Source organism: Falco punctatus (genome assembly GCF_963210335.1).
Source record: "Falco punctatus genome assembly, chromosome: 2".
Classification (NCBI taxonomy): Eukaryota; Metazoa; Chordata; class Aves; order Falconiformes; family Falconidae; genus Falco; species Falco punctatus.
In genome coordinates this window covers 65623919-65638338 of record NC_137581.1, presented here as the reverse complement: position 1 = coordinate 65638338, position 14420 = coordinate 65623919, and the positions used below count along the sequence as shown (strand labels likewise).

General features: G+C 40.6%; 1 protein-coding gene across 3 annotated transcripts in view; it reads left to right on the top strand.

Annotated features, from left to right (window-relative positions):
* Window positions 1-14420, top strand: part of RASA3 (RAS p21 protein activator 3) — a 179604-nt gene that overhangs the window by 7086 nt on the left and 158098 nt on the right. The window lies entirely within an intron of this gene.

The following is a 14420-nucleotide window of genomic DNA, read 5'->3' as shown; positions in this document are numbered from 1 at the left end:
CAAGATACTGGAGCTAAAATGGATACATCTATCTTATCTATAATATTGACTAGAAGCCAGCTACTTCACTCTATAAATATTACTGTCAAGATGGGCCCAATCTGAGCTCTCCCTGAACTGCAGCTGGTCTGCATGCCAGATGACTGTCCCCTTGAGAGAGGGATGACTCCCAAGGTTTGAGGTTCCTTACCTGAGACTAAGAGATCCTTCCTTACCCAAGGCAGAGGGCTTGTGACAGATCCTCGGTAAGTGACTGATAGCATGCTGAATTAATACTAATGAAACATTACCAATCCATGTAGCTACTCAATATTATAATAAATTTCATATAGATAATTCCATTAGGTATAAACTGTTGTCCACATCTGAGACTAAGATTGGACCTAGCCGCACCTAGGTTCTATAAGGAGTTTAGAAAGGAAAGGGGTCCACTCTGAACCTCCTAACTCAATGGGAGGGTTCTCCTTACTCCTTGTATTTCTTCCATTAGACATAAACTGTTGACCAAGTCTAAGACTGGATTCAGCTGCGCCTAGGTTCCATAAGGGGTTTAGAAAGTGAGGGGGTGCACTCTGAACCTCGTGACTAAATGGGAGGGTCTTCCTTACCCTTTTGTGTCTCCAGCCTCTGTGTGAATCATTCTAACTCTATTCTAGCTCAATTTTTCATTGTATGTTTCTTCCACTCAGTAAATAATGTGAAGCACTTGTTAAACTGCTGTTAAACTTTGTTAAATTCCATAGAATTTGTTGAACTGTAAAATTATTATTTTACATCAGTAAAACATATTGCTGTTTCTCTCTGCTGAATGAGGTGCATTCCACACATCTGCAACAGAGGCTGAGCATTGGTACTGTCCTGCAGTATAAAGGCAGGTTCATTTTAGCCTGGCTTGTTCGATACTCTTTGCCTAACACCCAAGAAAAAGCAAAGCTGGTGCTGAACAACACTAGGGGTCACTGTTAAACGTGATTATAATGAGTCTTGGGGCAGTTTGCAAACTGAACCTGTATTCCTCATATCAATATATTGACCGTTCCAAGACCTGGCTGTATTTTATTTCATCTGGAAGGAAGATAAGCAAATGAATACCAAGAGTTAACTGGGGGGAGAGAGGGAATCTAGCTTCTAATTTGCGAGCAACCTTTACAAAGGCATAACTTGTGTTTTACACTCTTCCATGCTCATTTGTCACAGCATGCAATGATCTTACAAGTAGTTTTAGTTTTTCTGTGATGAGCAAACTGAGATGAATGCTCTTCTCAGTCTAGATTCATGGAACCAAACAGCAACCATTCCACAGTACCTGCCACAGAGTCACTTTAGTCAGTAAGGGCTGAGAATGTCTCTTCCAAAACTGGTAACTTTAGCTCCTGTCCAGCATGGCTAAGCAGACAGAGCCCTGTTGTATGGGTATTTTACGTTTTAACAGTGATTCATAAATTCTTCACACATATTTTAAGTTCATAAATAATGTCCTCTTGCTTTTTTAGATTAATGAGAGGTGAGAGTTGCATCACCCTCAGGTCTTTGTCCTGAGTTGCATACGAAATTAGAAAGCTTTCTGTAGCCTTTATTACATTAATCTTCTTCAGCATGTGAAGCTGCAGGCACTGGCTTGTACTGTGAGGGCACACCTCTTTGGGTTATATGTCTTTCCTCAGCAATATCATATTATACTATCAAGATGTACTGCAGCGGAAGGCTGCAACCCTGGAAAGTGTCTCTCCCAGCATGGGTCCTTTTTACTTGTGTACTGGGGGGGAAAGGAGGGAAGAGAGCTAGTGGGAGGCACAGCCTTTGCTGCTTTACAATGCAACCACCTCTCTTCTGCTCCAGGACCACTGGTCTGGAGTAGGTGAATTGCTAGTGCCACTGTGATAAATTGAGACAGAGATCAGCTGAATGAGTTTTATGCATGAGACTTGATAGATTTGCTTACAAAATGAAGCAGTATGTGCTTCTGTACATGTCAGGCAAGTGGCTCCTAAGCAATGTTTTCCTCCTGTCTGTACTATTCCTGTTCAGCATTGGGCAGGATGAAAGAATGGCATGTTGCCTAAATGCTGATATGGGAAGCTTCGGGTGGTCTTGATGTTTTGCAACCTTGAGTGCTGAACGACTGTTTTTTTTCTGATTTTAGAGATCTTCAAACTGACAATTAATTAAACAGAGGAAAAAAAGGATCCCTGCCCCAAAGTGTGTGCAATCTATCATTGTTGCTATGAGGAAAGCTGAAACTGTGGCAAACTAGTTATAGCAAGGCTTTGCTATGATGCATCTATTTTGTTTGCTGGTCAAGGTTGTGAGGCCATACAGTTATCATCATCTGTCTGCCAGCTTAGATGTACTAGTTTTTAAAAGCTATGTCCAATCAATGCGAATATTTTAGGGAATGTTTCAGGCATCAGTGGGCAGAACTGTAATGATTTGGGCATTAGAGACTGGAAATGAGAGGCAATCACAGCTTCAACCACTTCCACAACTGTCTGCAGAGCAAAAACCTAGTTTTGATGGATGGCTTATAGAACCCTTAACTCATCTGTGCTCAGAATTTTATGCAGTAACACTGTGAATTACTTACCTTCAGACAGGAAAGAAACAACACTGTTGGGAGAAATAAACGTGACAAGGAGGAAGGAGAAATACATGAGCTTTCATTGTAGATAGGAAGGAGATGGAAGAGTTGCCCAGGGACCTTCTAGGGTCAGCAGAGGTATGTCTGATGAATTGGTCCTAGAAATGGTGCTACTCTGTAATCCCTTAGCAATTTAATTCACTGCGCTCACAGAAGCTGAGGATGCTTTTTCACTGCTTTTAGAAAACAGAGAAGTAACATTATTGTAGCTGTGGTGACTGGCTGCCTTTACCATGGGAATGATTTAGGTTGTTTTATTAGAATCTGCCTATGAGGTGGTGAAGAAAACGTCAGCGTGCTTCACTGCTCATATTGATAACAAAAGAGCTTGTTCCACAGGTGAAATCTTTCCTAGGCTACAAATAAGTACCATGTTCTTGTACAACATATTCTTTCAAAGCAGGTCTCATGATCATTATGTTAACACACTTTTAAAATTGCTTCATTTCATTTCTGCCTGTAGTATTTCTCAGTTTGTCCTAGCTCCCAATACTTGCAAGGAGATATGCAGGTATGCATACATACCTGTTCATCCCTCTCTACCAAAATAAATAAATAAAGTCAAGAGAGACCCTGAGCTGCATTCCTCGATATATTAACCTAGACCACCCTACCTGTCCTTCAAAGGCCAGAGAGATAAATGCTGTCCTGATCTTCTGGGTTACACTTTGCTACAGTTAAATAAATTTCACAGAAAAGCAACAAATTCCATAGAATGATCTGCCTTCTTAATACACACCTCACCAAAAAATATGGCAGGAACTGGAATGTTGCTTGTCAAGTTCAGGCTTAATATCTCATTTGTTCCCATTTGGTTCCTTAGTAGATTCTATGCTTGCCTCGGGCAACGGCAACATGTTTCTTCGTGATGAAATGTGATCAGTTATTTGGATGCTAGCTGTAAGAATGTAAGTAGCATTTCTGTTGGTTTGGCATGAGTCTTAAGAGGTACTTTTTTTTCCTGGTGGCTGGCTGGATTGTTCTAGCCTCTAGATTAATGCACTCTTTTGGTAGCACAGCAAACTGGCCTTGGTGTGTGTTACTGTTATATATGTCAGGATTTTTGCTAACTGCCTTATCTTTGGCATGTGTTACACCTCCCATTGGTTCTGGCAAAGCCAACACCTGTTGACCTCTTGACTGGACATCATTCAGCTGACCTCATAGCACGTACAAACCTTCATATCTACCTGGACCTTGATAAAAACCTGCTTGGAGATCTTACAGACCCCGAAGATTATGACTGGAGGGAGGACATATACAGCTGAGGAGTGACTTGCAGAGAGGTCCCAGGCTCTGGCTCTCATCACCAGCTTTCTCTAATTTATCAGACTTCTTTTTCAGTTGGTGCAGGGACTGACTTGTGCTTGCAAATGGCCAGTAAGGAATTCCCCTGGAGGAGGAAAGCTCCGAGCTGCCATAGAGCCCATTTCTGCATGCTGTACTGTTTTCTACCCTTCCTGTCTGGCAGCAGCTGATAGGAAAGGACTGAAGCTGAGAAAAGGGGATCTCACTGAGCTTTATGTGGCTCATTGGACCAAACTGTAAGTTTCTGTCTCCTGTACTGGGATTATCACGATCTGACCCAAAGGTATGGGAGGTAGGACCTGCTCAGAGATGCTCCACTTTCTTGTGTCGTTAGGAGGGAGGCCCTGACCCACAGCACCTCTGGCAGCATTTTTTACAGGCAGTGTAAACTACTTGGACACCCAGGATGCAGACCCAGCTAACATGCTTGCTTATTTTTCTGTTCAAGAGTGCAGTAGGAACTTGTGAGACTCACTGCATTTGTGATACTGATTATGGTTGCGCATTTGGCCTCATGTATGTTCAGGGTGCTCCAGGTTTACTGCTTAACGACAGCATTTGCTCTGAGTAAGCACAGTAACTCTGAGTGTCCTAAATGTGTCAGTGCAGTTGTGGTAGTTTAATCCCCAAACCAGCAGGGTGAGAGATGAAAGGAGTAGAGTTGGTAGACCTGTCTAAACGCAAAACCATATGCATGGGGCAGCTTTCTCTACCTTCCTGTCTGATCTCTCAAACCTAAACAGCCTGTGCTGTATTCTGAATGAACGCAGTCCAATGTCTGGGCATTCAGTCTTAACAGATTAAACTAAATTGAATTGTTTGGCCTTGCAGAAACTGAGGATTTGAAAAACACTTCCTAGAACTTCATACATTCACCAGAGTCAAATTAACGTGGTCACTCTGCAAGTGAGTTGCAAGTATCCGGGCTTTAAGAGAGCTATGCATTTCACTTTTGTGGGATAAAAATTTCTCATCTGGATCTTAGAAAGAATGTACTTCCGTGATGTAAAGAGAAAACAGTCTTTTCCTCCACATAAAAAGATATTTTCAATAACTTTATTCATGATTTGGACAAAAGGATCAAGTGCACCCTCAGTAAGTTTGCAGACACCATGAAGTTGGGCAGGAGTTTTGATCTGCTGGAGGGCATGTAGACAGGCTGGACCAATAAGCCAAGGCCAATTATATGAGGTTTAACAAGGCCAAGTCCTGGGTCCTGCACTTGCGTCACAGCAACCCCATGCAACACTGAAGACTTGGAGAAGAGGGGCTGGAAAGCTGCCTGGTAGAAAAGTACCTGGGGGTGCTGGTCGATGGCTGAACATGAGCCCACAGTGTGCCCAGGTGGCCAAGAAAGCCAACAGCATCCTGGATTGTATCCCAAACAGCATGGCCAGCAGGGCTAGGGAAATAATCATCCTCCTGCAGTACTGGTGAGGCTGCACCTTGAATCCTATGTTCAGGTTTGGGCCCCTCCCTGCAAGAGGGATGTGGAGGTGCTGGAGCGTGTCCAGGGAAGGGCAGTGGAGCTGCTGAAGGGTCTGGAGTGCAAGTCTGATGAGGAGCAGCTGAGGGAACTGGTGGTGTTTAGCCTGGAGAAAAGGAGGCTCAGGACCTTGTCGCTGTCTACAGCAACCTGAAAGGAGGTTGTAGAGAGGTGGATGTCAATCTCTTCTCCCAGGTAACAAGTGATAGGACAAGAGGAAATGACCTCAAGTTGTCCCAGGAGAGGTTTAGACTGGATATTAGGAAAAAATTACTCACCAAAAGGGTATTCAAGCATGGGAGTGGGCTGCCCAGGGAAGTGGTTGAGTAGCTATCCCTGGAGGTATTTAAAAGACATGTAGTTGAGGTGCTTAGGGATGTAGTTTAGTGGTGGACTTGGCAGTGCTAGGTCAACAGTTGGACTCAATGGTCTCAAAGGTCTTTTCCAACCTGAATGATTCTCTGATTCTATCTGATTTGCTCAACATGTGTTCCAAGAGACACACGGAAAGATCCTCAAAGATCCCAGTCACTTTTGTGAACAATATGAATATACTTAGGAATTTCCCAGTCTTTCTAAGACCATTCAAATACCTTTTTCAACTTGTGAACCATTTATTGCTTTCTTCTGTGCAAATAAATTTATTTCTTCAGTTGCATAATTGTGCCAAATTGTATTTCAAGTTAAACAGAACACTTATTGCAGAGGCTTTAAAGGTACTAGTAAATTCAAGAAAACTAGAAACATGCAAGCATTTTACTGAACTTCTCAAAACAGTTTTTAGTGATATATATATATATATGTGTGTTGACTGGACCACACATGGTTTAAGGGAAAAAGTTTAATCTTAAAAGTTTAGTCCGAAGTATGAGTGGGAGCAGTGATTTCAGTGAAGCCTTCTTCAGACCACTAAGGTTGAAGAATAAATTCTAGAGCTGAAAAGGTGGGATGTGACATGTACTCAGATGGGCAGACTCCCTGTGAGCTTTTGTTTAGGTAAATTAATATGCAGTACTTGACCCCTCTAACTGTTAAATCACACCTGTGCCAATATGTTTGCTTGAGTTTATTTCGTGCAGCTGCTGCCAGCCCATGCCAGATGGCAACCTAGCTCTTCCAGCATGAAAAAAAGAACTGAAAGAACAAGGAAGGTCTTGGATCTCCTTGTAAGGCCCTGATCCTGTAGGCAGTGGAAATGTTGTGTATGAAGGGCTTGTAAAGTCAAGTCTTTTGCATGCTTTAACCTAGTACAATTAGCCTACCCTTTGATTTTAGTGGCTTGAGCTGTTTGCCATTACAAGTGTGGTCAGATGAACAACATTTTTAAAATGCAGGCAAACATCTTAACTCAAATTTGATTATCTAATTAAGATATAGAACCATATTTAGACAGCCAACAAAAGAAGGCTTGTTTTTTTTGGTTTGCTTTCCATCCAGAAAAGCTGGCTGCCTTTGAAAACAGTGTATTTTATTTGGGCACCTAATTTAAACTTCCAAATATGAGATACGTTTTTCCCCCAAACTTCCAGGTGGGTCTGGCATGTAGGTCATGTATCTTGTAGTGAGAATGTTCATTGCACAGAACATGCAGATCAAGGATGTCAACCTTTAATGTATACCTCTGGTATTGGAGGTAACAATAGCATGCAAAATATTCTTCTTATAAGAAGACCGAATTACAAGCAAGATTTTAACAAAGCATATATACTTACAAACAAAAGCAGAAAGTGTTTATCATTCTGAGAAATTATAAACATCAAAATAAAATTGTGATTTTACTGTAATAGTTAGTTGCATCAGGATAATATGTTACATGATGGAAACAATGTGCCAGTGCATCTATGCCAACCTTGCTCCTTTTCTGAGAAAGGTCAGAGGATAAAAGTATTATGCCCTGTCAGGCAGCCAGTACCATTTTACAGCTGTTATTAGTTGCATTCAGCATAGAGGAAATGGGCTTTTGCCTTCAGCTCACGAAATCAAAGCCTGAAACAAATTGTGCAACATGCAGATTGGATCTCTAACATACTTGAAATCAATCTTGATTCAAGTCCAGGCTAGCTCTACGCACTTGAACCCATTTGTTGGAATTTTGTTTGTCTAATATTTTCCAGAGAAGGAGAATATGAATCCCTTGCTTTTTTACCCATATCTGAAGACTTGCAAACTTTAGCAGGTTTTCATGACTAGCATTATAATGTGATCTGTGTTTTATACTTTTTTTAGATGATACTGTCACGGGTTTGCAAATACTGCTTTGATTTTTCACCGCTGAGGTAAGGCTCACTTCAGCTGATGCTCTAACATAATCTGATGGACAGAGGTCTGCCTCCATGTGTATCTGCACTGACAGTGAATTTCAACTAGTCAGGTGGTCCATATCCTTATCGTGTGTCTGCCAGCCTGTGTGTTTTTTCATGTTGTTTAATCTGTCCGTCATGTTTTGTCTAGCCTAGGATGTAGCTGTGATATTGAAATGCTTTAGCTAATGGCTGCTGATATGTTCTAGAAGTGTGATATAGGATGTATTACTACTGCAAAACACAGTTAAGGAGTCTAAGCTTTAACTCAAATCAGTTAACCAAAGCTAACTAACTCAGGTTAAAACAGCAGCAAAGATGAAATAATTTGACTTTAGCTTCACACAAGAAGCTTGCTTTCAAGGCTGTATGAACATGCGTAGGAAAAAGGAGACTGAACTGCTGCAAAAGATGTAAAACAGAAAAGCTGTAAAGGCTCTGACTAATGGGTAACCAGTATTTCCTGAGCATTTAAACCCTCTTTGCTTGTCTTTCACAGTGTGTTTTCACAGATGTTTATGTAAGTGTGTCCAAGCTACAGCTGCACCCCATTTACTAGGTAGCAGCTGGCCCAAAATCCAAAGTGTGCTGTCCTCTGGAAGATGCAAGCTATGCCTGGTTAAGACCATGCTTTCTTGCACTGTAACCTGTTAGTATATATTCTAATTCGTGCTAAACTTCAAGCTAAGGAGTCTAGAAGTGAAATGAAGCTTGTGCTATGTAGACTGTTAAAAGAGCTCAGCTAGGTTTGCTTTGCATGCCTCTGTTGCATGGAAACCTGGCAGAGATGGGGAGACCAAATTAAACTAATTATCAATAATATGCTGTTCAGCAAATGCTTCTGTCTCTGACAGTGTTAGCAAAGTGGCAAGAGCAATTCAAAGGCCGCAGTCCCTACAACAAAGCGCTGGCAGCGCCACAAATGATGCAGCAAGCAGCCCCATGAAGGACAACTGGAAGGGGGTGGGGAAGGCAGAGGCAAGACATGATTGTCTGTCTCCTGATAATGGGACCAATTTTCAGTGCAGCTATGCCAGCTGAGCTCCAGGGAGTCACTGGGGAATCCAGCTCAATGGGCTTTAATTTGTGCATATGTGTATAGATTATATATGACAGGCATGACTCCACATGCCTTCCAAATCACGGCACTGTACTTAAACCTAATACATAGATAATGCAGATGTGAGATAATCAAAGCAACCTTTGTCATACTGAAAACTGAAACTCTTGAGGGCAGAGTTTAATCAATGTGTTATTGGAACTAAAATTCCAGCCTTACTGTAGTGGTTGTATTGTAGGTGCCATATTTAATTCATGAAGAAAGCTATGAGTTTTAAAATTGAAATGAGACTCAAAATTTGCTAGTGGATGCAGAATGTAAAACTACTTTTCTGTTGGTCATAGGCATCAAAGAAATAGGTAAGACAGAGCAAAAAATCTTTCTCGCCTGTTTCTGGATTCCTTTTATCAGATTCTTAACAGTCTCAAAAAATGTTACAAGAAAACATTGCAGAAAGGTAGCTGTGATTCATTTCACAAGTTTTTGCTCTGTTTTTATTCGAGAAGGTTTTTCTTCTATTCCTTTATCGATGTATGTAAATGTCAAGCTTCTGTAGGATGAAAAAAAACCAGCATCATTTAAATATATATTTATAAGAAAAATATTACTTCCCTATGGGTTTGGTGATATTACCTGCTTTTTGTTCTTTTTTTTCAGACAAGTGAATTGCTAGGTGGTGGTCATATGTCACTTCTGCATACATATATAATGGCAGTAATCATTACCTTTGTTCTTGAGCTTGTATATTTTCCTACTGCTCTGGCAAGATTTGCTTTAATTAAAAAATAAAGAATCTGCTGATTCAAAAGAAAATACCACAGTGAAATAAATCTGGGTTATATTTGGCTAATAAGGAAACAGAAGACAATGCCGGATGTGGAGGTGACCAGGATGTTCCATTCCAGCTTTCCTTCCTCATTTAACTTTTCTTTGGCTGCTCCAGTTAGAAATGATGCATGAGGGCTGGAACAGCAGCAGGCATGGAAGTTTTTCATTACCTGCCTCTCTGACACAGTAGCACAGCAACAACCATACCTCTGTCTTCCTTCCTGTAGGTTCCTTCTTTCCCACCTGGGGATAGTCTTTACTCTTTTCTCCTGATGTCTTGTATCTTCCCCCATGTATGGTTTTATAGATAGTTTGCAAAGTCCCAGCAGAAATTAGCTTGTAAATTGGAAATCTGTAACAGTACTTCAGGATGACAAATTACTCAGTGCCTTCCTGCAGCCCAGCAAACTCTAGTGCTTCCACACATTGTGGTTCATATGTTTGTTCAGACTCTGGCTTTTCATGTGTAGAAAAGCAAAAGAATAACTGGACCTCTTATTGGCAAGGAAGTGACATCCACATATGATATTTTGAGCACCAACCTCTCACTGACTTACTTGTGAACCTGGACCTTGAACTCTGTGGTTATCTGTGTACAGACTTCGGTAAACGTGCTTGAATTTGCAGAAGTCACTAGGGACAGTTTAATTTATATTATATTTAAAGGTAGAGTTCAAATTCTTCTTATACCTGAGCTGCTTTGCTTGGCAATCTAGTTGGCTTTTCCTGAAATGTAAATGATGAGTTTGGAGTCAGGTGCAAATATGACCCTCTGACTAACGTGACAGTAGCCTTCATGCCAGCGTTCCTCCTGTCTGTGGTGGAGGTAGCATTTCCATCCTTCACAGTAGGCTGTATGGAGGGATGAAACCATTTTAATACTGAAGGGACAAAGCAGCAGCATAAATCACAGATTTAAACAAACTGCCATGCTGTACTCTGTCCTGGTAACCTCTAGTTGTTGCTGCATGACACTGCTGCTCTCTTTGCACTTCTTTTGTGCTGATTTAGTTTTTAAACACATGCAAGTTAAGTGTGTTAATACGCATACTACATCCCTTCTTAAATAAACCTTATAATTTATTTTTAGAAACACATTTAAAACATAGAGTGATTAAGCTGACTTCAATGAGGTTAGAGAGTCAAAGATGAGTGTTGGGAAGGAACAAATATCCTTATTTTTACAGTTTTATTACAACTTCTGCGGTATCTCTCTTCTTTTTTTTTTTTTTTTTTTTTTTTTAATTTAAGTTCCTGCTGGGGCATCAAGTGAAAACCCTTCAAAAGAAGTTTTTTTACCTTTGTAAGACCAAAGGAAAACTTGAAAACGTCGTGAACCCCGCATGTTTGTAAATACTAAGCAATTAAAAAGATTCACCATTCGGATTTCAGTTTCACAACTTTTCATGCAATAATACAAGTGCAACATTTTTGGAAGGCCTAATTTATTTTTTTAAACTGCAGGCAACATGATTTCAATTCATTATTCTTGCTTAAACTTGGGGCCTGGAAATCCAGGTGAAGAGTTTTCTCCTGAAATCATAAAAATTCCTATATTAAAAAGAAAAAGCTAATAACTCAGAAATATATAAGTAATATTCCTTTTATTGTGTAAATATAAAGAAATAATATAATTAATACACTCATACTTGGTGTTTGTCCAGTTAAAAGGGGGGTGGTTGTGAATACCAGATTAGTCATTCCTAACTCAGGCAAACCCTGATTGTATCTATATTCATAATTTTTCCATGGTAACCACATGGATTATTGAGTTGTGACCATTCGGCTGGGCTCCATGTGTTTCTATTGACCCTTAGGAGAACTATTTTGGTGTTAAATACTGCCAGGCAATGAGTAATCATTTTTCCACTTTACTGAAGGAATATGTGGCTTTACTTCTTCCTTGCATCAGCTATGGCCTTAATCTTAAATTCATCTTCAATGAAGTGATTCAACTCATTAAGCCACTGGAAAACTATTCTTTTAAAAAAGAAAAGAAGTTTTCCTTTGTGACTTTTATCCTGGAGCTGACCTTGCCCGGGGTTTAAAGAGCACAATATTGGTATAAGACAGAATGGAAGAGGGGCACAAGGAGAGGGGTAAAAGGGGGAGAGTGACCTCTTGTTTCCCATGGCAGTGAGCTGGTAGTTAGGCTCAGCCCAGCCACCTTTAGAACTTCATCATGAAGTTTTTTTGACATAATTTCTTAATGTAAGTTTTTTACATCCACAGCAGCTGCAGTAAAGATAAGGCTGCTAGCCTGGATTTACAACAGTGAAAATGGAAGCAGAATTTGACCCTCAGATTAACATTTCCTGTAACTCTTCACATTCTTTTATAGTGGTACTTTAGTTCTCTTTTGTTTCAAGTATTTAGCTTGTAATCATACCAGTGTTTCAGTAGCAAAGTGTTTTTAACTCTGGAGCCAGGGATTTGAAGAGTAACATTTCTACTTAATTATAAGACAAGTGGCGTTTGGTCAGATATTTTAGGTTATTATCATCTCAGTCTGAAGCTTTTAAAGAAGAAAAGGAAACAAGAATTTTGTTTGGTTCAATGATATGACTTGTTAAGGATAACTGGCCCTTTACTGAATGCCCTGAGGATCCAACCTGGAACCATGTGAAGTGGGGGGCTTCAGAAGTGTTTGACTTCAGCCATAAAGGCATAGGACATTTTCATTAAAAAATAGAATTACTATTGAAGCCAAGCTGGCATCTTCCTTCTCATGGTGAGGGAAGTTTTGGTTCATTAAATTTCTGTCTTTTTGGCTCTTGTTTAAAGGGTCCATAACCTTTCTTTTAGAAACAAGCTACTGTTGGAGGGAACGATTGACATGTATTTGCCTGATGTGATTGCTGTAGCAGAAGTGCACAACAAAGGCTGAGTTTGTCTGTCCTGGCACTCTCCCATCATGGCTGGTGGTTTGAGATGACTTCCATCCCACCATGGAGCCCTGTGGCTGACCACTGAGTGGGGGTCACCCCCTCCACACTGGGTCTGGGCATACTTAATGCTCTCTAGGACATATATTGCCTCAGCACACTGGGCCAGTCACACTATTGTTTTGGGTTTCCTTCTTGACCCAGGCACTTAGGTATGGTGAAGCTTTTCTCTGTGGTGTGGTGGGTTTGGGGATCCTGCCTGGGAAAGCTGTGAATTTTCTGAAGCCAGGAGTTCGCAATTGTATGGCAGAGTCACTGAAGTAGTGGAGAGCTGGTGGTTATGGTAGCTGTTATTTCTGCTCTCCATTCAGTACTGTAAAGACATGGTCTTGTATTTTAGAGTTTCTGTGCTTCAGCAAGTAAGTTTTCATCATTAGCACTTCAAACATTATTCACTGATCTATATGGCAAATAAGAAAGGAGAAAGAGCCTTGGAAAGCATTTCCAAGGGCCAGGAAGTAAATAGTTATTGCTGGGGTGTCTGCTTGGAAAGTTGACATTCTCCAAATTATTACAGATTAAATTCTACTTCAGATAAAGCAAGAGCCCATACTGGTTCGACACTTGGTTTTGATTGATGCCTCTTCTGAGAGAACTGTTGCTACCCCGCTTGGCTAGGCTAAGATAATTTGTGATTTTAATACACATTTTCTTTTGAAGAAGTATAATTAAAAAATAAGAAACACAGAATATGTGTTTCAGAACAGAAGTGTCTGTCCCCTGAACTGTAGATCAATGATGGTCTAAAAGAGTGGTAGATTAAAACATGCAGAGACCCAGTGGGTCACACGGTGCTGTTTCTCTTTGTTTCAAGCTGCTAAATCCTATTAAAAGGGAAGCTAGAAGCAAATTTTCTGTATTTTCACTCTGTGAATGCAATTACTGTGACTGGCACAAAAATTGCATAAAGTCGTGAGTGAAGAAGGAAGTGTCGCTGTGGTGGGAGGGCATTGGTCCACCAAGCACTCTCCCTCATTTATAGCAAGCGGCTTAGAGGCTTCAGAGAGCCTCTGAAGATTTTCCAAAGCCTTAACTGAAGCATTTACTGTCAGCCAGCTGGGTCCTCACTGGAGAGACCTTGAATACTAAAATGGAAATTGTCATGTGGGAAAAAAGCCCGAATCTTAATCAGATCAATTAGTTATGCTACAGTTGCTTGCTTAGAGTCCTTTTCCCAGTTAGTTTCCTTGTTTGCTAGCTGTTATAAACTCAAAGGAATTTTGTTAGTAATTATAAGGGAAATGGCTTTTATGCCATTTTGCTTTATGCTTTTTTCACTATACTGAAGACATGATGTCTTTAATATCTACACTCTTACAGAATACCTAAACCCGTAGTATCCTAAACCACATGAGTCCTTCTGCCTGGTTCTCTGAAGCACCCCAGGTCATTCTAGAGTTCTGCTTACAATTTTTGCTGGGTTTAGCTGCATAGTGGAAAAGGCTACCACCTTCACAAGTCCAGTCTTTTCCAATGCTGGAAGTTATCATCCACATAGGAACAGTGGTATTTAAGCTTAAACTACAGAAATCAAAGTATGTTGATGCACAGGGCTACAGTGACAAAATGGGCTCACGACCCTCTGTTCTACTGGTCCACCATGCCAGGAAAGGAGTGACTTTGAGAATAAGGGCAAAGCAGAACGCTGAGGACAGTAAAATTTCCAAATGACGTCGTTATCCAAGAGGGAGTAAGAGCCCTTTGCTACTTCCTAAATTGTTTTCACAGGAGACTGCTGGAATAATACTATTTCTGGAACTCTGTCTTATTCTAATTGTTCTTTCCCTTTCCATGGTGGACATGATCTCTCTTTTCCCTTCATCTCACTTTTTACACCTTCTTGTTTCAGTTGCTT